This window comes from Meles meles, chromosome 9, assembly GCF_922984935.1.
Source record: "Meles meles chromosome 9, mMelMel3.1 paternal haplotype, whole genome shotgun sequence".
NCBI classification, from domain to species: Eukaryota; Metazoa; Chordata; class Mammalia; order Carnivora; family Mustelidae; genus Meles; species Meles meles.
Genome location: NC_060074.1, coordinates 30,647,880 through 30,670,662, shown reverse-complemented (window position 1 = coordinate 30,670,662; position 22,783 = coordinate 30,647,880). Strand labels below are relative to the sequence as shown.

At 37.9% G+C, this 22,783-nt stretch overlaps 1 pseudogene; it reads left to right on the top strand.

Annotated features, from left to right (window-relative positions):
- The first annotated feature begins 6,288 nt into the window (after positions 1 to 6,288).
- On the top strand, positions 6,289 to 6,437 carry LOC123951312 (annotated as a pseudogene).
- Positions 6,438 to 22,783: the final 16,346 nt, after the last annotated feature.

Sequence of the window (22,783 nt, the reverse complement as noted above, 5' to 3'; positions counted from 1 at the left end):
ATAAAGTGAGCCCTAAGATTGCCCTAGCTTACTGCCTCAAAAAGTTTCCAGGCTATAGTATAGACAAGGAGAATGCAGGTGGATTCCAGCAGACCCTCTAAGTTGAGGGAAAAGAGCTGAGAGTTTTGAGACACCAAGGTAGTCATAATTTACATGCTGGAGAAGAAAAAGTTACAGAGAGAGCACTCTGGACATCTGCAAAGGATTCTCCTTGAGTATTTGGAAAAGTAACAATCAGTACATGCACATGAAAAGCTACCCAGGGCCCAGGAAAGAACCACTTGGAACTATCAGAAGTAACAGTACCTTGGGGCACCTGGGTGGCTCAATGGGTTAAAGCCTCTGCCTTCGGCTCAGGTCATGATCCCAGGGTCCTGGGATCAAGCCCCGCATGGGGCTCTCTTCTCCGCAGGGAGCTTGCTTCCTCCCCTCTCTCGGCCTGCCTCTCTGCCTGATTGTGATTTCTCTCTGTCAAATAAATAAAATATAAATAAATATATAAATATAAATAAATATAAATAATATATATATATATTTTTATATATATATTTTATATATATATATATATATATATAAAGAAGAAGTAACAGTACCCTGTGTCTATAAGTCTGGTCTCACCAGTCAGCCTGGGAACCTCATAATTCATAGAGCATTGGATAAAGCATCCAGAAGGTTTTTTTGTCTCTGTAATAAGGAATAATTAGTCCTAGAGTGAATAATGCACTGATACTACCTAATGTCTTAAAAGCAAAATTCAGACTGTTATCAAGTAACTTATCTGTGCCCCATAACAGAGTTCAAAAATAATTAGAGGTACACAAAAGTATCCAGCACCCAACAAGGTAAAATTTAAAAGATCATCATCCAATAAAAAAAGACCAGGCGGGGCGCCTGTGTGGCTCAGTCAGTTGAGCATCTGCTTCCCCTGCAGTGATGATCCCAGAGCCCTGCATCAGGCTATCTGCTCCTCAGGGAGTCTGCTTCTCCCTTTCCCTCTGCACACCCCCCCCCTTTCATGCTCTCTCTTTCTCATTTGTGCATACACACAAACTCTCTCTCTCTCTCAAATAAATAAAATCTTAAAAAAAAAAAAAAAAAGAGGGCTACCTAGATGGCTCAGTGGGTTAAAGTCTCTGCCTTCAGCTCAGGTCATGATCCCAGGGTCCTGGGATCAAGCCCCTCATCAGGCTCTCTGCTCAGCGGGGAGCCTGCTTCTCCCTCTCTCTCTGCCTGCCTCTCTGCCTACTTGTGATCTCTGCCTGTCAAATAAATAAATAAAATCTTAAAAAAAAAAAGACCAGGCATGCAAAAAAGCCAAAAAATAAGACCCAGGATAGGAGAAAAATCAACCAAAACAAAGCCAAAATTGATGAGGATGTTAAAAGTAGCACACAAACCCTTCTGAAGAAGCTAAAGTTGTATTGGGGTGAGGCTCTCACTTCATCCTGTGGCAGCCAGCACCACACCTGGCAAGGCCCACTCAGCAGTCACCCACACCAAGGTGGTCTGGAACCTGTATCTTGCAGGATGATGAAGTGATGGTCACAGAGAATAAATCAATGCCCTCATTAAAGTAGTGGGTGTAAATGTTGAACCTTTGTGGCCAGGTTTGTTTGCAAAAGCTCTGGTCAATGTGAACATCAGGAGTCTCTTTTGCAACACAGTGGCTGGTAGACCTACTCCAGCAGGTGGTGCTCCACCAGTAGGAGGTCCTGCTCCCTCCACCACTGTTGCCAGTAGAGGAGAAGAAAGTGAAAGCAAAGAAAAGGAGGCTGATGATGACATGAGCTTTGGTCTTTTTGACTAAGCCTCTTCTGTAATATGTTCAATAAAAAGCTGAACTTCAAAAAAAAAATTAGCAGACAAGGACATTAAAATGGCTATTATAACAGTATCTCCCATTTTTTAAAAAGTAAGTAGAAAAAGGGAGATATTTTTTAAAGTCCCAAATCAAACTTCCAGAGGTGAAAATTACAATGTTGAGATGAAAAATATACTGGATGAGATTAATGTCAGATTAGACACTGCAGAAGAGATTGGTGAAGACATAGCAATAGAAAAAAAAAAAACTTTAATAAAACAAAGAGAAAAACATTTTTTAAAATAAACAGTGACTCGGTGAACTTGGGACAATTTCAAGCAAGCTATCTAATATATGTTTAATTGGATTTATTGAAGGAAAAGAGAGAGACAAAATATGTAGAAAAAAATACTGGAATGAGTAATGGTTAAAGTTTCCTCAAATATGAAAACTTTATAAACCCACAGATCCAAGACGGTCAATAAACTCTAAGTACAAAAACATAAAGAAAACTACACTAAGACACATAATATTTAAGTTACTCAAACCAAGTGATAAATAAAAAAAAATTTTAACTGTGTGGGGGGAAAACAACACATTACATGGGAAAGCACAAAGATGAAGATGAGAGCAGATGTCTCACTAAAGCATAACATGGGGAAACAGTAGAGACTCATCTTTAAAGCACTGAAAGAAAATGGCAGTCTATATTTATATATCCAGCAATATCATCTTCCAAAAGTCAAGGAAAAATAAAAAAAAATTCCAGATATACAGAAGCTGAAAGAATTAATCTGTAGCAGATCCTCAATATATGAAATATTAAAGGAAGTCCTCTAGGCAGAAGGTAAGGTATTCCAGGTAGAAATATGTATCTACACAAAGAAAGAGCAATGGAAATTGTAAAGACAATGATAAATATGTAAGATTTGTTTCCTCATGTTTTAAGTCTCTTCAGAAGATAATTGACTTTTAGGGATGCCTGGGTAGCTCATTCAGGTGAGTGTCCAACTCTTGATTTTGGCTCAGCTATTGATCACAGAGTTGTGAGATTGATTCTTGCTTGGACTCTATACTGGCTATGGAGCCCTGCTTAAGATTCTCTCTGCCTCTGCCCCCCAAAAAAGGAGAAGATAATTGACTTTTTAACAAAAGATTATTAAAATGTAGTGTAACATACAGAAATAAAATAGATGACAGCAAAAGTATAAAAACTAAGAAGAGAAGAATGAAAGTACAGTTAACCCTTGAACTGCATAAGTCGACTTTTACATGGATTTTTTTAAATAAATACAGTACAATACTGTAAATGTATTTGCTCTTCCTTATGATTTTCTTAACATTTTTCTTTTCTCTAGCTTAATTTATTGTAAGAATATGGCATTCCTAACCCATGTGCTGTTCAACAGTGTATTAATGTAAGGTTTTTATACTATATGTGAAATGGCATAATATCACTTGAAGGTTGATTGTGATAAGGTGTATACTATAAACCGGTGCCTGGGTGGCTCAGTGGGTTAAAGCCTCTGCCTTCGGTTCAGGTCATGAATCCAGAGTCCTGGGATCGAGCCCTGCATCAGGCTCTCTGCTCAGCAGGGAGCCTGCTTCCTTCCCTCTCTCTTTCTGCCTGCCTTTCTGCCTACTTGTGATCTCTGCCTGCCAAATAAATAAATAAAATCTTTAAAAAAAATGTATACTATAAACCAAGGAAACTTCTAAAATAACAAAACAAGAATTATAGCTAATAATTATAGCTAAAAGATAAAACAGAATCAGAAAAATCTCAATAATTCAAAAAAAGGCAGAAAAAAAAGAAAAGAAGAACAAGGAAGATAATGGAAAAACAAGGCAAAAATAATAAACTTAACCTTTGCCATATCAAAAACACATTAAGAAGAGATGGCCTAAATGCACTAAATGAAAGGAAGAGATTGTCAGATTGGATAGAAAAGGAAGACCCTACTAAAAAAGATCCTAATAAGCATAAGAAGTACATAAAATATTAAAAAAAAATAAGTAAGTTAAAGGTAAAAGGTTAGAAACAGATATACCATGCGTACATGAATCAAAAGAAATCTGAAATATGTATATTAATACCAAACAAAGGAGATTTCAGAACAAAGTATGTGACCATGAATAAAGGATACTTGATAAGAATAAAGATCAAGTTCAATTTATAGAGAAAACATAACAACTCCAAAGTTCATGCAGCCAAAAACAGAGCTTCAAAATACAGGAATTAAAAACTGAGATATCTAAAATAAGAAATAGGCAAATCCATAGATTTAATAAAAGATTTTTAACACTATTCTTTCAGTAACAAGTACACAGAAATCAGTAAGGATACAGAAGACTTGGACAGACAAAACTATCAAAAACTATCAGCCAACTTGACCTAATTGACATTCATAGAATACTTCATCCAACAACAGAATTCATTCTTATCAAGTGAAAGGATTTATTTACCAAGATAGACCAAGATTATTTACTAAGATAGACCATACACTGGGCTATAAAACTAGACCCAGTAAATTAAAAGGATTCAACGTATACAAAGTATGTTTTCTGGGGTGTACCTGGGAGGCTCAGTGGGTTAAAGCCTCTGCATTTGGCTCAGGTCATGATCCCGGGGTCTTAGGATCCAGCCCCATATCGGGCTCTCTACTCAGCAGGGAGCCTGCTTCTCCCTCGTCCGCCTCTCTGCCAACTCGTGATCTCTCTCTGTCAAATAAATAAATAAAATCTTTAAAATTTTTTTTTAAAAATATGTTTTCTGACCATGATAAAATTAAACCAGAATTCAGTAACAGAAAGATATCTGGAAAATCCTCCAAATATTTAGAAACAAATAACACACTTCTAACAACCAATGGATCAAAGAAGAAATCAAAGGGAAGTTAGAGAGTGTTTTGAATTGAATGAAATAAAAACATAACATATCAGAACCTATGGGATTGTGCTAAAATAGTACATGGAGGAAATTTTACAGAACCAAACATATATATTAGAAAAAAAGAAAGGCCTGAAATACATCAAAACTTCAGCTTTCACCCTAAGATACTGGAAAAAAGTTAGTTAAAGCTAAAGTAAACAAAAATAATAAGAAATAAAGAAAAATAGTGAAAAGCAGAAAGATCATTAATAAAACAGAAAACAGAAAAACTCAATAGAAAAAATGAACAAAATATAAAGCCAATGTTTTGAGAAGACCAACAAAATTGATAAACCTCTAGCCAAACTAATAATGAAAACAAATCAGGAGTAAGAGAAATGACCATTAGAGAGTAGTTGGGTTATAGACCATGGGGAAGGTATGTGCTATGGTGAGTGCTGTGAAGTGTGTAAGTCTGGTTATTCACAGACATGTACCCCTGGGGCTAATAATACATCATATGTTCATTTTTTTAAAAATTAACAAAAGAAAGAGAAATGACCATTATTACAGATTATATTCAAATTAAGAAGATAATAAGGAAGTTTAAGAATTAAATTTATTGTTATAGAATCATATTACTAATAATTATATTACCTATATAAATATATATACTATATACTATGTTATTAATAACTTTATAACAATAAATTTGATTCTTAGACAAAATGGACACATTTCTTTTCTTTTTTTTTTAATAAACATATAATGTATTTTTATCCCCAGGGGTACAGGTCCATGAATTGCCAGGTTTACATACTTCACAACACTCACCATAGCACATACCCTCCCCAATGTCCATAACCCCCCTCCAACTCTCCCAACCCCCTCTCCCCCCAGCAACCTTCAGTTTGTTTTGTGAGATTAAGAGTCACTATGGTTTGTCTCCCTCCCAATCCCATCTTCTTTCATTTATTCTTCTCCTATCCCCCAACCCTCCATGTTGCATCTCCACTTCCTCATATCAAGGAGATCATATGATAGTTGTCTTTCTCCGATTGACTTATTTCACTAAGCATGATACCCTCTAGTTCCATCCATGTCGTCGCAAATGGCAAGATTTCATTTCTTTTGATGGCTGCATAGTATTCCATTGTGTATATATGTCACATTCTTCTTTATCCATTCATCTGTTGATGGACATCTAGGTTCTTTCCATAGTTTGGCTATTGTAGACATTGCTGCTATAAACATTCTGGTGCACGTGCCCCTTCAGATCACTACGTTTGTATCTTTAGGGTAAATATCCAGTAGTGCAATTGCTGGGTCATAGGGTAGTTCTATTTTCAACATTTTGAGGAACCTCCATGCTGTTTTCCAGAGTGGTTGGACCAGCTTGCATTCCCACCAACAGTGGAGGAGGGTTCCCCTTTCTCCACATCCTCGCCAGCATCTGTCATTTCCTGACTTGTTAATTTTACCCATTCTGACCCGTGTGAGGTGATATCTCATTGTGGTTTTGATTTGTATTTTCCTGATGCTGAGTGATGTGGAGCACTTTTTCATGTGTCTGTTGGCCATGTGGATGTCTTCTTTGCAGAAATGTCTGTTCATCATCGCTTCTTGGCCTTTTGGCTAAGATCAAGTGTAGAAATGTCTGTTCATGTCCTCTGCCCATTTCTTGATTGGATTGTTTGTTCTTTGGGTGTTGAGTTTGCTAAGTTCCTTATAGATATTGGACACTAGCCCTTTATCTGATATGTCGTTTGCAAATATCTTCTCCCATTCTGTCAGTTGTCTTTTGGTTTTGTTAACTGTTTCCTTTGCTGTGCAATAGCTTTTGATCTTGATGAAATCCCAATAGTTCACTTTTGCCCTTGCTTCCCTTGCCTTTGGCGATGTTCCTAGGAAGATGTTGCTGCGGCTGAGGTTGAAGAGGTTGCTTCCTGCGTTCTCCTCAAGGATTTTGATGGATTCCTTTCTCACATTGAGGTCCTTCATCCATTTGGAGTCTATTTTCGTGTGTGGTGTAAGGAAGTGTTCCAATTTCATTTTTCTGCATGTGGCTGTCCAATTTTCCCAGCACCATTTATTGAAGAGGCTGCCTTTTTTCCATTGGACATTCTTTCCTGCTTTGTCGAAGATTAGTTGACCGTAGAGTTGAGGATATTTCTGGGCTCTGTATTCTGTTCCATTGATCTATGTGTCTGTTTTTGTGCCAGTACCATGCCGTCTTGATGATGACAGCTTTGTAATAGAGCTTGAAGTCCGGAATTGTGATGCCACCAACTTTGGCTTTCTTTTTCAATATTCCTTTGGCTATTCAAGGTCTTTTCTGGTTCCATATAAATTTTAGGATTATTTGTTCCATTTCTTTGAAAAAAATGGATAGTATTTTGATAGGGATTGCATTAAATGTGTAGATTGCTTTAGGTAGCATAGACATTTTCACAATATTTATTCTTCCAATCCAGGAGCATGGAACATTTTTCCATTTCTTTGTGTCTTCCTCAATATCTTTCATGAGTACTTTATAGTTTTCTGCATATAGATTCTTAGCCTCTTTGGTTAGGTTTATTCCTAGGTATCTTATAGTTTTGGGTGCAATTGTAAATAGGATTGACTCCTTAATTTCTCTTTCTTCAGTCTTGTTGTTGGTGTAAAGAAATGCAACTGATTTCTGTGCATTGATTTTATATCCTGACACTTGACTGAATTCCTGTACAAGTTCTAGCAGTTTTGGAGTGGAGTCTTTTGGGTTTTCCACCTATAGTATCATATCATCTGTGAAGAGTGATAGTTTGACTTCTTCTTTGCTGATTTGGATGCCGTTAATTTCCTTTTGTTGTCTGATTGCTGAGGCTAGGACTTCTAGTACTATGTTGAATAGCAGTGGTGATAATGGACATCCCTGCCTTGTTCCTGACCTTAGCAGAAAACCTTTCAGTTTTTCTCCATTGAGAATGATATTTGCAGTGGGTTTTTCATAGATGGCTTTGATAATATTGAGGTATGTGCCCTCTATCCCTACACTTTGAAGAGTTTTGATCAGGAAGGGATGCTGTACTTTGTCAAATGCTTTTTTGCATCTATTGAGAGTATCACATGGTTTTTGTTCTTTCTTTTGTTAATGTGTTGTATAACATTGATTGAATTACGGATGTTGAACCAACCTTGCAGCCTGGAATAAATCCCACTTGGTTGTGGTGAATAATCCTTTTAACGTACTGTTGAATCCTATTGGCTAGTATTTGGGGGAGAATTTTTGCATCTGTGTTCATCAAGGATATTGGTCTGTAGTTCTCTTTTTAGGTGGGATCCTTGTCTGGTTTGGGGATCAAGGTGATGCTGGCCTCATAAAATGAGTTTGGAAGTTTTTCTTCCATTTCTATTTTTTGGAACAGTTTCAGGAGAATAGGAATTAGTTCTTCTTTAAAAGTTTGGTAGATTTCCCCTGGGAAGCCGTCTGGCCCTGGACTTTTGTTTGTTTGGAGATTGTTGATGACTGTTTCAATCTCCTTACTGGTTATGGGCCTGTTCAGGTTTTCCATTTCTTCCTGGTTCAGTTGTGGTAGTTTATATGTCTCTAGGAATGCATCCATTTCTTCCAGATTGTCCAATTTGTTGGCGTAGAGTTGCTCATAGTATGTTCTTATAATTGTCTGTATTTGTTTGGTGTTAGTTGTGATCTCTCATCTTTCATTCATGATTTTATTTATTTGGGTCCTTTCTCTTTTCTTTTTGATAAGTCTGGCCAGGGGTTTATCAATCTTAATAATTCTTTCAAAGAACCAGCTCCTAGTTTCGTTGATTTGTTCTATTGTTTTTTTGGTTTCTACTTCATTGATTTCTGCTCTGATCTTTATGATTTCTCTTCTCCTGCTGGGTTTAGGATTTCTTTCTTGTTCTTTCTCCAGCTCCTTTAGGTGTAGGGTTAGGTTATGTACTTGAGACCTTTCTTGTTTCTTGAGAAAGTCTTGTACTGCTATATATTTTCTCTCAGGACTGCCTTTGCTGTGTCCCACAGATTTTGAACCATTGTGCTTTCATTATCATTTGTTTCCCTGAATTTTTTCAATTCTTCTTTAATTTCCTGGTTGACCCATTCATTCTTTAGAAGGATGCTGTTTAGTCTCCATGTATTTGGGTTCTTTCCAAATTTCCTCTTGTGATTGAGTTCTAGCTTCTGGTCTGTGGTCTGAAAATTGTGGTCTGAAAATATGCAGGGAATGATCCCAATCTTTTGATACCAGTTGAGACCTGATTTAGGACCCAGGATGTGATCTATTCTGGAGAATGTTTCATGTGCACTAGAGAAGAATGTGTATTCTGTTGCTTTGGGATGAAATGTTCTGAATATATTTGTGATGTCCATCTGGTCCAGTATGTCATTTAAGGCCTTTATTTCCTTGTTGATCTTTTGCCTGGATGATCTGTCCATTTCAGTGAGGGGAGTGCTAAAGTCCCCTACTATTATTGTATTATTATTGATGTGTTTATTTAATTTTGTTATTAATTGGTATATATAGTTGGCTGCTCCCTTGTTAGGGGCATAGATATTTAAAATTGTTAGATCTTCTTGTTGGACAAACTCTTTGAGTATGATATAGTGTCCTTCCTCATCTCTTATTATATTCTTTGACTTAAAATCTAATTGATCTGATATAAGGATTGCCACCCCAGCTTTCTTCTGATGTTCATTAGCATGGTAAATTGCTTTCCACCCCCTCACTTTAAATCTGGAGGTGTCTTTGCGTCTAAAATGAGTTTCTTGTAGGCAACATATAGATGGGTTTTGTTTTTTTATCCATTCTTTTTTTTTTTAAAGATTTTATTTATTTATTTGACAGATAGAGATCACAAGTAGGGAGAAAGGCAGGCAGAGAGAGGAGGAGGAAGCAGGCTCCCTGCCAAGCAGAGAGCCCAATGCGGGGCTCGATCCCAGGACCCTGGGATCATGACCTGAGTGAAAGGCAGAGGCTTTAACCCACTGAGCCACTCAGGCGCCCCTTTTTTATCCATTCTGATGCCCTGTGTCTTTTGATTGGGGCATTTAGCCCATTAGCATTCTGGGTAACTATTGAGAGATATGAATTTAGTGCCATTGTATTGCCTGTAAGGTGACTGTTACTGTATATTGTCTCTGTTCCTTTCTGATCTACTACTTTTAGGCTCTCTCTTTGCTTAGAGGACCCCTTTCAATATTTCCTGTAGAGCTGCTTTGGTGTTTGCAAATTCTTTCAGTTTTTGTTTGTCCTGGAAGCTTTTTATCTCTCCTTCTATTTTCAATGATAGCCTAGCTGGATATAGTAGTCTTGGCTGCCTGTTTTTCTCGTTTAGTGCTCTGAATATATCATGCCTGTTCTTTCTGGCCTGCCAGGTCTCTGTGGATAAGTCTGCTGCCAATCTAATATTTTTACCATTGTATGTTACAGATCTTTTCCCGGGCTGCTTTCAGGATTCTCTCTTTGTCACTAAGACTTGTAAATTTTACTATTAGGTGACGAGGTGTGGACCTATTCTTGTTGATTTTGAGGGGGGGTTCTCTGCACCTCCTGGATTTTGATGCTTGTTCCCTTTGCCATATTAGTGAAATTCTCTCCAATAATTCTCTCCAATAGACCTTCTGCTCCCCTCTCTCTTTCTTCTTCTTATGGAATCCCAATTATTCTAATGTTATTTCATCTTATGGTGTCACTTATCTCTCGAATTCTCCCCTCATGGTCCAGTAGCTGTTTGTCCCTCTATTGCTCAGCTTCTTTATTCTCTGTCATTTGGTCTTCTATATCACTAATTCTTTCTTTTGCCTCATTTATCCTAGCAGTGAGAGACTCCATTTTTTATTGTACCTCATTAATAGCTTTTTTTTATTTCAACCTGGTTAGATTTTAGTTCTTTTATTTCTCCAGAAAGGGCTTTTATATCTCCAGAGGGGGTTTCTCTAATATCTTCCATGCCTTTTTCGAGCCCGGCTAGAACCTTGAGAATCGTCATTCTGAACTCTAGATCTGACATATTACCAATGTTTGCATTGATTAGGTCCTAGCCTTCGGTACTGCCTCTTGTTCTTTTTTTGTAGTGGATTTTTCCGCCTTGTCATTTTGTCCAGATAAGAGTATATGAAGGAGCAAGTAAAATACTAAAAAGGGGGCAAAGACCCCAGAAAAATGCACTTTAACCGAATCAGAAGAGACCCCAAATCGTGGGGGAGGAGAAATGGGATAAAAAGAGGTTCAGAAAAAAAAAGAAAAAAATTTAAAAAAGAAAATAAATAAAGAAAAAATATAAAAAACAAAGAAAAAGTATATATATTAGATAAACTAGTTTAAAAACGTTAAAAAAGAAAAGGGTAAAAGTTAAAAAAAAATTAGCAGAAGAAGAAAAAAATTGAAAAAAAATTAAATTAACCGCAAGACTAAAGAATCATGCGGAGAAAGCCATGAGTCCCCTGCTTTGCTTTCTCCGCCTCTGGAATTCCACTGCTGTCCTTGGTATTGAACCTGCTTTCCTTGGTAGGTGAACTTCGTCCTGGCTGGATTTTTTGTTGATCTTCTGGGGGAGGGGCCTGTTGTAGTGACTCTCCAGTGTCTCTGCCCAAGGCGGAATTGCACTCTCCTTACCGGGGGCAGACTCAGTAATCTGCTCGAGTTTGCTTTCGGGAGCTTTTGTTCCCTGAACGCTTTCCGTAGAGTTCCGGAGGATGGAAATGTAAAGGGCGGCCTCCCAGTCTCGGGCCCAGAGGAGCTGAGAGCCCCGAGCCCCACTCCTCAGTGCACCCCCACAGAACGGTGCCCAATCACTTCCACATCCCCGGCCTCTGGCCGCGCTCTGAGCTCACCCAGCCTGCAACCAGTTCAAGGTAACCCCGAGCTGAGAGCTCACTCCTCGGCTCTGTCTCTGCAGCCAGTTTCCCCGTTCTAATACCTGCAACTCTGTGATACTCTGACGCCCCCGATCCTTCTGTGAACCTGAGGGACCTGGGGCCACACTAACCCCGCATGGGCTTCACCCTGGTTTAGTCTCTGGAGCAATGTCCCTCAGTGGAACAGACTTTTAAGAGTCCTGATTTAGTGCTCCATTGCTCCGCCACTTGCCGGGAACCGGCCCCTCCCCCCACGGTCTATCTTCCCGTCGTTTGGATTCAGTTCTCCGCCACACCTTTCAGAAAGTGGTTGATTTTCTGTCTCTAGAATTGCTATTCTTCTTCTCTTCTATCTCCAATTGGATTTGTAGGTGTTTGCAATGTTTAGATAAGCTATCGAGCTCATCTTCTGCTACCTGATGTAGTCTCAGCCTGCTACTTCTCCGCCATCTTGACTCCTCCCCAAAATGGACACATTTCTTAAAACACACAATTACCGGGGCACCCCCATGGTTTGGTTGGTTACGTGTCTGACTCTTGATTTCAGCTCAGGTCATGATCTCAGGGTTGTGAGATCTACAACTTGGGCTCCACACTGGGCATGGAGACTGCTTAAGATTCTCTCTCTCTCCTTCTGTCCGTCCCTGCCCTCTAAAACAAAACAAAACAGCAAACAAACCACAATTACCGAAGGTCAAATAAGGAGAAATAGCATGGTTAGCCCTATATCTATTTAAGAATTGAGCATGGGGGTGCCTGGGTGGCTCAGTGGGTTAGGCTTCTGCCTTCGGCTCAGGTCATGATCACGGGGTCCTGGGATCAAGCCCCGCATCAGGCTTTCTGATTGGCAGGGAGCCTGCTTCCCGCTCCTCCTCTGCCTGCCTCTCTGCCTACTTGTGATCTCTCTCTCTGTGTAAAATAAATTAAATAAAATCCTTAAAAAAGGAAAAAATTGAGCATGAAGTTAAAAACTTCCCATATAGAAAACCTCATGCTCAGAAGGCTTTATTGGTGAATTCTGCTAAAACTTTAATAAAGAAATAATACAGATTCCACACAAACTCTTCCATACAATTTCAAAGCATGTAATGCTTTCTAACTCATTCTATGAACCTGACCCTGATACCAAAACTAAACGGAGACATTACAGAAAACTACAGACTGATATTCCTAATAGATATAGATGAAAAATTCTAAGCAAAGTTGTAGCAAATTTATACAAATAATATACTAGCAAATAATATACTAACAGGATAATATAATATGAATAAGTAAGATTTATTCCAGGAATGAAAGGTTGGTATAACATTTAAAAATAAGTCACTGTAATTCATGATATTAACAAACTAAAAAATAAGTAAAAGTATGTTGTTTCAGAAATAACATTTAAAAAATTCAATATTTGTGGTGCCTGGGTGGCTCAGTGGGTTAAAGCCTCTGCCTTTGGTTCAGATCATGATCTCAGGGTCCTGGGATCGAGCCCCACATTGGGCTCTCTGCTCAGCAGAGAGCCTGATTCCCCCTTTCTCTCTCTGCCTGCTGCTCTGCCTACTTGTGATCTCTCTCTCTGTCAAATAAATAAAATTTTTAAAAAATAAAATAAAATAAAAATCCAATATTCATGCTTAATGGTGAAATATTGAATGTTTTCTCCTCAAAATCAGGAATAAGGCAAGAATATCTGCTCTTATCATTTCTACTAACATTGTATTGTATTGCCAGTGCAATCAAGTAAGAAAAACAAATGAACAGCATCTAGATTGGAAAGAAAGAAGTAAAATGATCTTTATTCACATATGATATGATCTTCTATATAGAAAATCTGATGAAATACACAGACACACACACACATACACTATTAGAACTAACAAAAAAACTAATAAAAACTATTAAAAATGAATAAAAATGATTAAAACTAAAAATAGTTTAATAAAAACTATTAAAACTAATCGTATTTGACAAGGTTACAAGATATTCAATAAATATAGAAAATCAATAGTATTTCTTCATGCTAGCAATAAATAAATCAGAAGTTGATATAAACAAAACCAATACCATTTATAATGCCATTGAAAACATGAGATGTATAGGGATGAATCTGACAAAAGATGTACAAGATCTATATATTGAAAACTACAAAGCATTGATGAGTAAAAATAAAGAAAAAATCTAAATAAATGGGAAAATATTCCATGTTCATGAGTCAAAAGATTCAATATTGTTAAGATTGTGATTCTTCCCAACTTAATCTGTAGGTTCAAAGGAATCTCAATTATCGCAGCAGTCTTTCTGAAGATCTTGACAATTTGATCCTAAAATACAAAAGGAAAGGCTAAGAACTATAATAAAAATAAATCTGAAAGTACTAAGAGAAGTTAAAAAGCCAACACTTCCCAATTTCAAGACTTATTTTAATGCTACAGTAATCAAGACAATGTGGTATTGACAGAAAGATAGAGAACAAACAGAAAAATAGAGAAACAATAGACAGTTCAAAAATAGATGTCCCTGTACACAAACAACTAATTTGCAATGAAAGCACAAGGGCAATTCAGTAGGGAAAGAATATTTTTCAACAAAAGGTGCTGAAACAATTGGATGATACATGTCCAAAAAAGAACTTTAACCGATACTTCACACCTTATATAAAAATTAAACTCAAAATGAATCCTAGACTGAATATAAATGCTAAAACTGTAAACCTTCTAGAAATAAAACAAATAGAAAATCTTTATAACCTTGGATTCAGCAAAGATTTTTCAGAATTAACACCAAAAAGATGACCCATGACCCGGTCAAGTAAACACATAAAATTAACCATCCTGCTGTCCTTCAGCAATCTCCTTCTCCCAGGTGAAAGCCCTAAGAAGTCTATAAGCACAGAAGACAAGGTTAGGGAAATGTATACTCTCCATGACATTGGGGTTATTTGAGCTCTGAATCCAATACCGAGAACCCAGGCAGAAGAATCCATCCTCCCAAGCTGAAGGCAGGTCTAAGAACAAGGAATTAACCTGAACCGCTGCCTCTGCCCTTTTCTCAGTATTATGACCTTAAAACAATCAAATAGTTTTCATCTTTTTACACTCATACCACAGCAATCCTCCTTTTTTAAAAAAATTTGTCCTATTTCTAACAGTTTTATAAACACACAGCAGTTGTCAACTCTAATGTCCATTACTGATTCATAAGAATCATTGATACTCATGGATTCACTAGAATGTCAATGAAACAAATACATTACTAATACCTAATAATATACTCCGGGAGTTTCACATTTGAACAGAGTGTGGAATGGGCAAGAGAGAGTATATTGTTACTGGGAGGTCCACTCTTCTCTTTGCCCAGTTCCTGCTATTTGCTAATGTTTTCTCTCTAAAAGTTTCCTAGCCCTTGAACCCTCTTCTTGTCTTCAAAGTCCTAGATCTACAGGGCTGACAGAAGGGGCATCAAAATTCTGTTACCAGTGTCTCCCCACTGACTGTCTTGGCTTTGTCTGAAAATTACTCACTATAGTTTTATACTGCAGAAACCACACAAAAAGCTATCCATGTGTTTAGAAACATTAAGTCAGAGCAATTATAGAGAGAAAGAAATCTAAGGAACATTCTCGAACAATTACAACCACAGTGGTTTTATCTATTCCTCATTACAAATTGTTTCTTAACCACATCTCTGATTCTCAGACCAAATGGATTATGGCCAACCCAAGAGTCTTAATGTACAATCCTTGGCCTAAATCACCTGTCTCCCCCTGCTTGGACTTGTTTTTGTCATGCTCACCAGCCAATTCTGGCCAATTCTCCTTCCCAGGAGAAGGCAGGGCTCTTAGTTGAGTATTCAATGCAAACACGGAGGTCTAGATTCCTGGTGCTATGCAAACCAGATATAATGGTCTCCCTCATGTGTAGCTTCATTCTTGATTACCTGTGGGAGGCTTCCCTTCATTCCTGTTTTTAGCCTAGCAGACCACCCTGCCTTCCCACAACAACTAATTCCATTATTAATAAGTATATTTTTCTCATTACCATTGTTTAGATTAATGGGTACTAATCACTCCTGGTTTATACCCACCAGCTCACCAAAGGAGGATGTTCTCATGTGCCCAGGGATTTTCTTTCCTTCTTTTTATGTATAAAATTGCACTATCCCTACAAAATAACTTTGGAAAGCTACTTGGCCATATGCACACAGCTAAATAAATACATGTATTAGGATCCAGCCTTTCAACACCTAGATATAGACCCCTTAGAAATGCTCACACATGTTCATCAAAAGAAATAACAAAAGAGGGGCAACTGGGTAGCTCAGTGAGTTAATCCTCTGCATTTGGCTCAGGTCATGATCTCAGGATCCTGGGATCAAGCCCCACATGGGGCTCTCTGCTCAGCGGGGAACCTACTTCCCCCTCTGTCTCTGCTGCCTCTCTGCTTACTTGTGATCTCTAACCATTAAATAAATAAATAAAATCTTTTAAAAAAAAAGAAATAACAAAAGAAAGGTTAAAGTTATAAACAGTATTTTCACTATTTCATACTCCAATGAGTCATTGAATAAATTTATACAAATTAGTGATTATAAATGTTATTATGGCACTATATCGGATATACTAATATCAAAATGCATATCATTCTCACAAAGGAAAGAAGGTGGAGGTTCCAAATATTACCTATTAACTTGGTTTTACAAAGGAACCCTGGAATCCAGGTTCTGAAAAAGAATAAAAAATGGCTTTCTCAAGGTTAACCATTTCTGTGTTAGTAGAATTAGATGAGGAAACCAAATATGATGACTTATTCTAGCATTCTTTGACCATACAACATTCCTTTGGATAAGAAAACATCTTGAAGTTCTCCATAAAATAATTTTTAAGTTTTTTAACTCCATTTATTATTCTTCTACTAGGGGTATAAAAATTCAAAAAATTTACATGATGAAAAAGCTTCTGGTTGTGATACTTTCAGACTGTGGGTGTTCCAGTGTCCCAGACATCTAGGCTATGTGCAGAGACAAGTGGTCAGTCCTGGTTGGGAAATCCAAGGCTTCCATCCATTCACTGCTCCTCACACACACAAACTTTTCTCACCCTCAGTCTGCTATCCACATTACATATATCAATCACCTGAACATAGTCACACATTCGATGTGGTCATTCAATATAATTAACATCTGTCTACTAGATACCAAGCAACATTCCCATCATTTTGTTCTAACCATAGTATTGGATTTGGCTCAAACATTCCTTATAAACAAAAGATGATAAATTTGCAAGACTGCTGACTGAAATCACTAAAATGATTAGCTTGGTTTCCTATATCAAGAGTTCATCTATTCAGCAGATAAGTCTATATCATTCCACATAGAATCTATTATCTCTTATCTGAGAGATAAAGATGAATAGCCTCAAAATCTAACATTCAACTCTTAGTATGCCATATTGGTCTTACTGACCTCCCTCTAAACCCTTATTTCATATTTTTTAGCCATAAAATCCTGAACAAGTTGCTTAATATCTCTAAGCTTCAATTTTTTCAGCTGTAAAGTAGAGATGATAATGAGGTGAAAAGGCAGTGTGGTCTACCCAGCTAAGAACAGGAATGAAGGGCAGTCTCCCACAATGCCTCTACCCCATGTGCCTCTTGAAAAAATTCAGTGAAAAGTTGTATGTACAATTAGTACCATACATGGAAAAGAGTAAGAATCACTCAAGTTTAGCTTAGGTTATCATAATCGTTATTATCCTTGCTCTTATAACTATTGTCTTGGCTATTGGTTTGCTAACTATCTTAGGGCAGGTTTTTCCCAGAAGCTGACTCTGAGCCAAGGAGTCAAATGCAAGTGATTTGTTAAAGAACTATTCTTTGAACTGTTCTTAGCGACAGCACTAGGGGAGCAGGATAAGACTGGGAATGAAGTCAAGGAATGGCATGATTTCAGATGAAGTCCAGTCTCAGTCTTATCTCAAAAGAATCTGTGAAAAGTAAAGTATGCATCAGAATTTATCTTATATCAAGGCAAAGCCTGTGGGCTTTTGTACTCCTGCACCTGTCTATTCTTATAAGGGGCAGGAAGGATGTATAACTGCCCCTGGAGGTGTACCATCTGAAAGTGTTAGGCTCTCCATTGGGAAGAAGCTACTCCAGGAGCCTAAAGGCAATCCACTGAAGGTTTCAGCAGAAGAGCATGGGTCCACAAAACTAGTAAAGGAGATCAGAGAATCTCTGGACAAGCTGACAATAGTGTCTGCCACAACCTTCTATGACTGAATTTGTGCAATCTGTTGCCTACTTTCTGTGTCTCCACACTCATTATCTGCCTATTTGAACCTCTCTAAGCAACTGACCACATTTTACCTATTCCTAGCCCCATTTGGCTTGAGACCCGGATATGTCTTCCAGCCCAACCTCAACATGCCAGTCTCCATGAGAATGATTTCCAGGCTGCTGTCTAAGTTGAAAAGCCCTGGATCTACCTAACCTTGATAATGTACACGGCTTACCCAGCCAGGATCTATTCCTACTCTTCTTTCAACTTGAAAGAGAAAAACTGGCACCACATCTCTCAATTTTGAAGTGCAAAATTCTTCAAATTACCTAGAACTCCTCTTAGAGTCCATTTATTTTTGTTAGCTCTAGAATTTATTTATAAATGTATATACTATATTTTACTTTTTAAGTATATATATATATATGGCTTAGTTGGAGAAGATGAGAAGTCACAAGAATAAAAAAACTGAGAACTAAAAACCAGCATTTGTATAACAGGGAAATAACTTGTAAACCAAATAAATACACTAGGAGAAAATGTGCGGTATCAAATTTGGCACAGACAAACAATGAAAAATGAATCAAACCTATATAAAAAATCAATTCTCTTCCCCATAATTTATGTCAGTATTTTACATATAATAAAATCCTCCCTAAGCAAATAACTGATAAAGCAGTAAAGCTGTCAGATGCGATAAATGGACCATTTGCCTGGACTATCTGAAAACACTGCCATTCAGAGGCAGATACCCTGTTATATTAAGCTACATGAAGAAAACATTTATCTATTGTGTGATAAACCTGACAAGTGCCTAAATCAGCTGCCTAAGACGACTCTGGTAATGCACCTCTACAAAGGCTGATATTTAATTATATCACCGTGAGTGTGAGATATAATTGTGCCTATTATGTGACAGGAGCAGAAAAGGGGAAGTAGAAATTAACTTCCATTGAACAACAAAGTAATTATCCATTACTGAAGATAAGGTAGGACATCTTCATTGTATTTTAAGGCTGGATTCATTCATCAGTGTTTCTGTTGCCGTCTCTACATCTACATGACCTAAAAAGAAGGTCAACCCAGCATTGAGAATGTTATCCACAGGAGAAATATTCTGACATCTGGAAACATACACCAGCATGAGTTCCAAATACCTCAAACTCAAGATATTATCCTTATCTTAGCTGTTCCTCCCATGTTCACCAACTCCACCGTCACAGCTGCCCAAGCTATGGCACTTGGAATTATTCTTAGCTATTCTTTCATCCCTTACATCTCTTTGGACATCAATACCTAACAATTTTATGTTCCAAACCCCTGTCTGTCCTGAGCCCTTTCCTCCATTATGTTTGCACTGTCTTTTTTTAGGTTCTGACTTTTTTTTTGCCAAGCCTGTTATATTTACCTCTTGCCTGTTCTCAACCAACCCCAGCCTTTTGGCTCCCCAGGCTACTGGCAGAACACTGATGTCAAGGTAAACTTCTAAAATGTAGATCTAGTCATGTCACTCATCACTCACCTGCCCTAAAAATGGCCCAAGTAAACAACAGAGTTCAAAAGAAGCAGCCAGACAAGAAAGAACACTTATAGCAAGTTAAAAAATATGTAGTGTTTGGATGCACATTAGGCAGCTGCATTGGTATCATATCACTGCTGTAACAGATAATCAGAAACTTCATGGCTTAAAAAAACATGAGTTCATTATCCTACAGTTCTGGAGGGCAGAAGTCTGAAAAGGATGTTACAGAGCTAAAATCAAGGTGTTTTATTATTTGTTTATTTCTGGAAGCACTAGGGGAAAATTTGTTCTTTCTTTTTACATCATTTAGAGACTGCCTACATTCCTTTGATTATGGCCCCTTCCAGTAATCAGATCACTTTGATCTCTACTTCTGTCCTTACATCTCATTCTTTGACTGCCCTATCTCCTGCTTTCATGTATAAGAACACTTAGGATTACATAGGGCCCACCCAGATGATCCCAAGACAGTCTATCCCAAGATCCTTACTTTAATGACATCTGCAAAGTCCCTTCTGCCATGTAAGGTAAACTTTTTATACAGGAGGTATTGAAGATTAGGATATGAACATTGCAAAATGGGTGAGTGGGCCTTGTTCTGACCACCATAGGTGATAAGATCATCAGGAAACCCAAGGAAGGAAAGACTATGAAAGTCAAACCAGAGTTTACCTCAATGAGGGAGGAAAGGATCACAGTTAAAAAAGCAATATGCAGGGGCGCCTGGGTGGCTCAGTGGGTTAAGCCTCTGCCTTCGGCTCAGGTCATGATCTCAGGGTCCTGGGATCGAGTCCCACATCGGGCTCTCTGCTTGGCAGGGAGCATGCTTCCCCCTCTCTCTCTCTGCCTGCCTCTCTGCCTACTTGTGTTCTCTGTCTGTCAAATAAATAAATAAAATCTTAAAAAAAAAAGAAATATGCAGAACTAGGCTTCTAGGGAGATAGAAGTTTTCCGTTTCCTCAACCAGGAGGTGGTTTTGTGACTATTCACTTTAAAGCATGGTTTAAACCATACATTTACATTTTATGCATTTTAATATAGGTGTTTATTTTACATTAAAAAAATGATCATAAAACCTGCCTGAAGGTCTGCATTATATTATTCTGGATAGCTGGTCCTCCCAAAACAGTGTCAGCTTCTCTTTCTAGCCTCATCTCTAAGCATTCCCTGCACCTCCTTCTGGTTTCCCTCCCTTGCCTCAATTTAGATTCTACTTCAGCCTCACTGACCATAGGATACTCATTTATACCTTTGTGTATTTGGACACAGGTTTCTTTTTTTTTTTTTTCCATTTTATTTATTTTTTCAGCGTAACAGTATTCATTCTTTTTGCACAACACCCAGTGCTCCATGCAAAACGTGCCCTCCCCATTACCCACCACCTGTTCCCCCAACCTCCCACCCCTGACCCTTCAAAACCCTCAGGTTGTTTTTCAGAGTCCATAGTCTCTTATGGTTCGCCTCCCCTCCCCAATGTCCATAGCCCGCTCCCCCTCTCCCAATCCCACCTCCCCCCAGCAACCCCCAGTTTGTTTTGTGAGATTAAGAGTCATTTATGGTTTGTCTCCCTCCCAATCCCATCTTGTTTCATTTATTCTTCTCCTATCCCCCTACCCCCCCATGTTGCTTCTCCATGTCCTCATATCAGGGAGATCATATGATAGTTGTCTTTCTCCGATTGACTTATTTCACTAAGCATGATACGCTCTAGTTCCATCCACGTCGTCGCAAATGGCAAGATTTCATTTCTTTTGATGGCTGCATAGTATTCCATTGTGTATATATACCACCTCTTCTTTATCCATTCATCTGTTGATGGACATCTAGGTTCTTTCCATAGTCTGGCTATTGTAGACATTGCTGCTATAAACATTCGGGTACACGTGCCCCTTCGGATCACTATGTTTGTATCTTTAGGGTAAATACCCAGTAGTGCAATTGCTGGGTCATAGGGTAGTTCTATTTTCAACATTTTGAGGAACCTCCATGCTGTTTTCCAGAGTGGTTGGACCAGCTTGCATTCCCACCAACAGTGGAGGAGGGTTCCCCTTTCTCCACATCCTCTCCAGCATCTGTCATTTCCTGACTTGTTAATTTTAGCCATTCTGACTGGTGTGAGGTGATATCTCATTGTGGTTTTGATTTGTATTTCCCTGATGCCGAGTGACGTGGAGCACTTTTTCATGTGTCTGTTGGCCATCTAGATGTCTTCTTTGCAGAAATGTCTGTTCATGTCCTCTGCCCATTTCTTGTTTGGACACAGGTTTCTCACTGCTTGTTCTAGTTTTATCTGGTTTGCCTGGTGAACACTGTCACATTCATTAAGCCCAAGGCAAATAGTACATATCATGTTAACCCTTCCCTGACTACTGGGCCCCCACTCTCTTCCAAAGACTCAGGTGGTCCAACTCCTATGCCACCACCACATTTCATTCATAATTCATCATCGCACGACCATGCCTATGGTGAACTGATATTTATATCTCAATTTTCCCAGAAAATCTCCAAACAACTTTAGAGCATCTTTTTCTTAACAAAGTGTTTGGCATACATTTTATACATAATAATTTTTTTTGTTTTTGTTTTTATGTTCCATTTTACTGTGTGAGAAAAGCTACAGGATAGGGTTGGGGCAGGTGGAGGTTAATAAAAATGGAAAGAAGCCAGGTTCACACAGTCACATTCTAGGTCCACCAAGTAGGATGCAAGGAATTGCAGTTTTGAAATTCAAAGCATGCAGATATTTTATATATAGTTGATTATTCACAGTAATGGTCAGGAAAGTTCCAGGGAATACAGAACCATTGTTCCAAGCAAGAGAAGCCCCTGAATAATACAGCAGAGACTTTTAGGTAAGTTTTTAAAATTTTTTTGTGTGAAATAAGCACCTACATTAAAAATGTCTAAAGCATCCAAATCAGAAAAGAAGTAAAACTGTCTCTATTTGCAGATGACATGATACTATTTATAGAAAACCATAAAGCCTCCACTAAAAAACTGTTAGAACTAATAAATTCAGTAAATTTCCAGGAATTAAATTGACATAAAACATTAATTAAATTTCCATACACTAATAACCATCAGAAAGAAAAATTAGGAAAAAAATCTCATTTACAAGTGCATCGAAGAGGAAAAATATCTAGGGGTAAATTTAACCAAGGAGGTGAAAGATCTAAAGACGGAAAAGTATAAGACATAAATGAAAGAAACTCAAGAAGACCTAAATAGATGGAAGGATATCTCATGCTCATAGAATGGAAGAATTAATGTTGTTAAAATGTCCATATTACCCAAAGCAATGTATAGATCTAATGCAATCCTTACAAAAAGCAAAAAAAAAACAAAAAAAAAAAAAAACAAAAAAACAGACACATGAAAAAATGTTCATCATCAGCAGCCATTAGGGAGATTCAAATCAAAACCACATTGAGATACCACCTTATACCAGTTAGAATGGCCAAA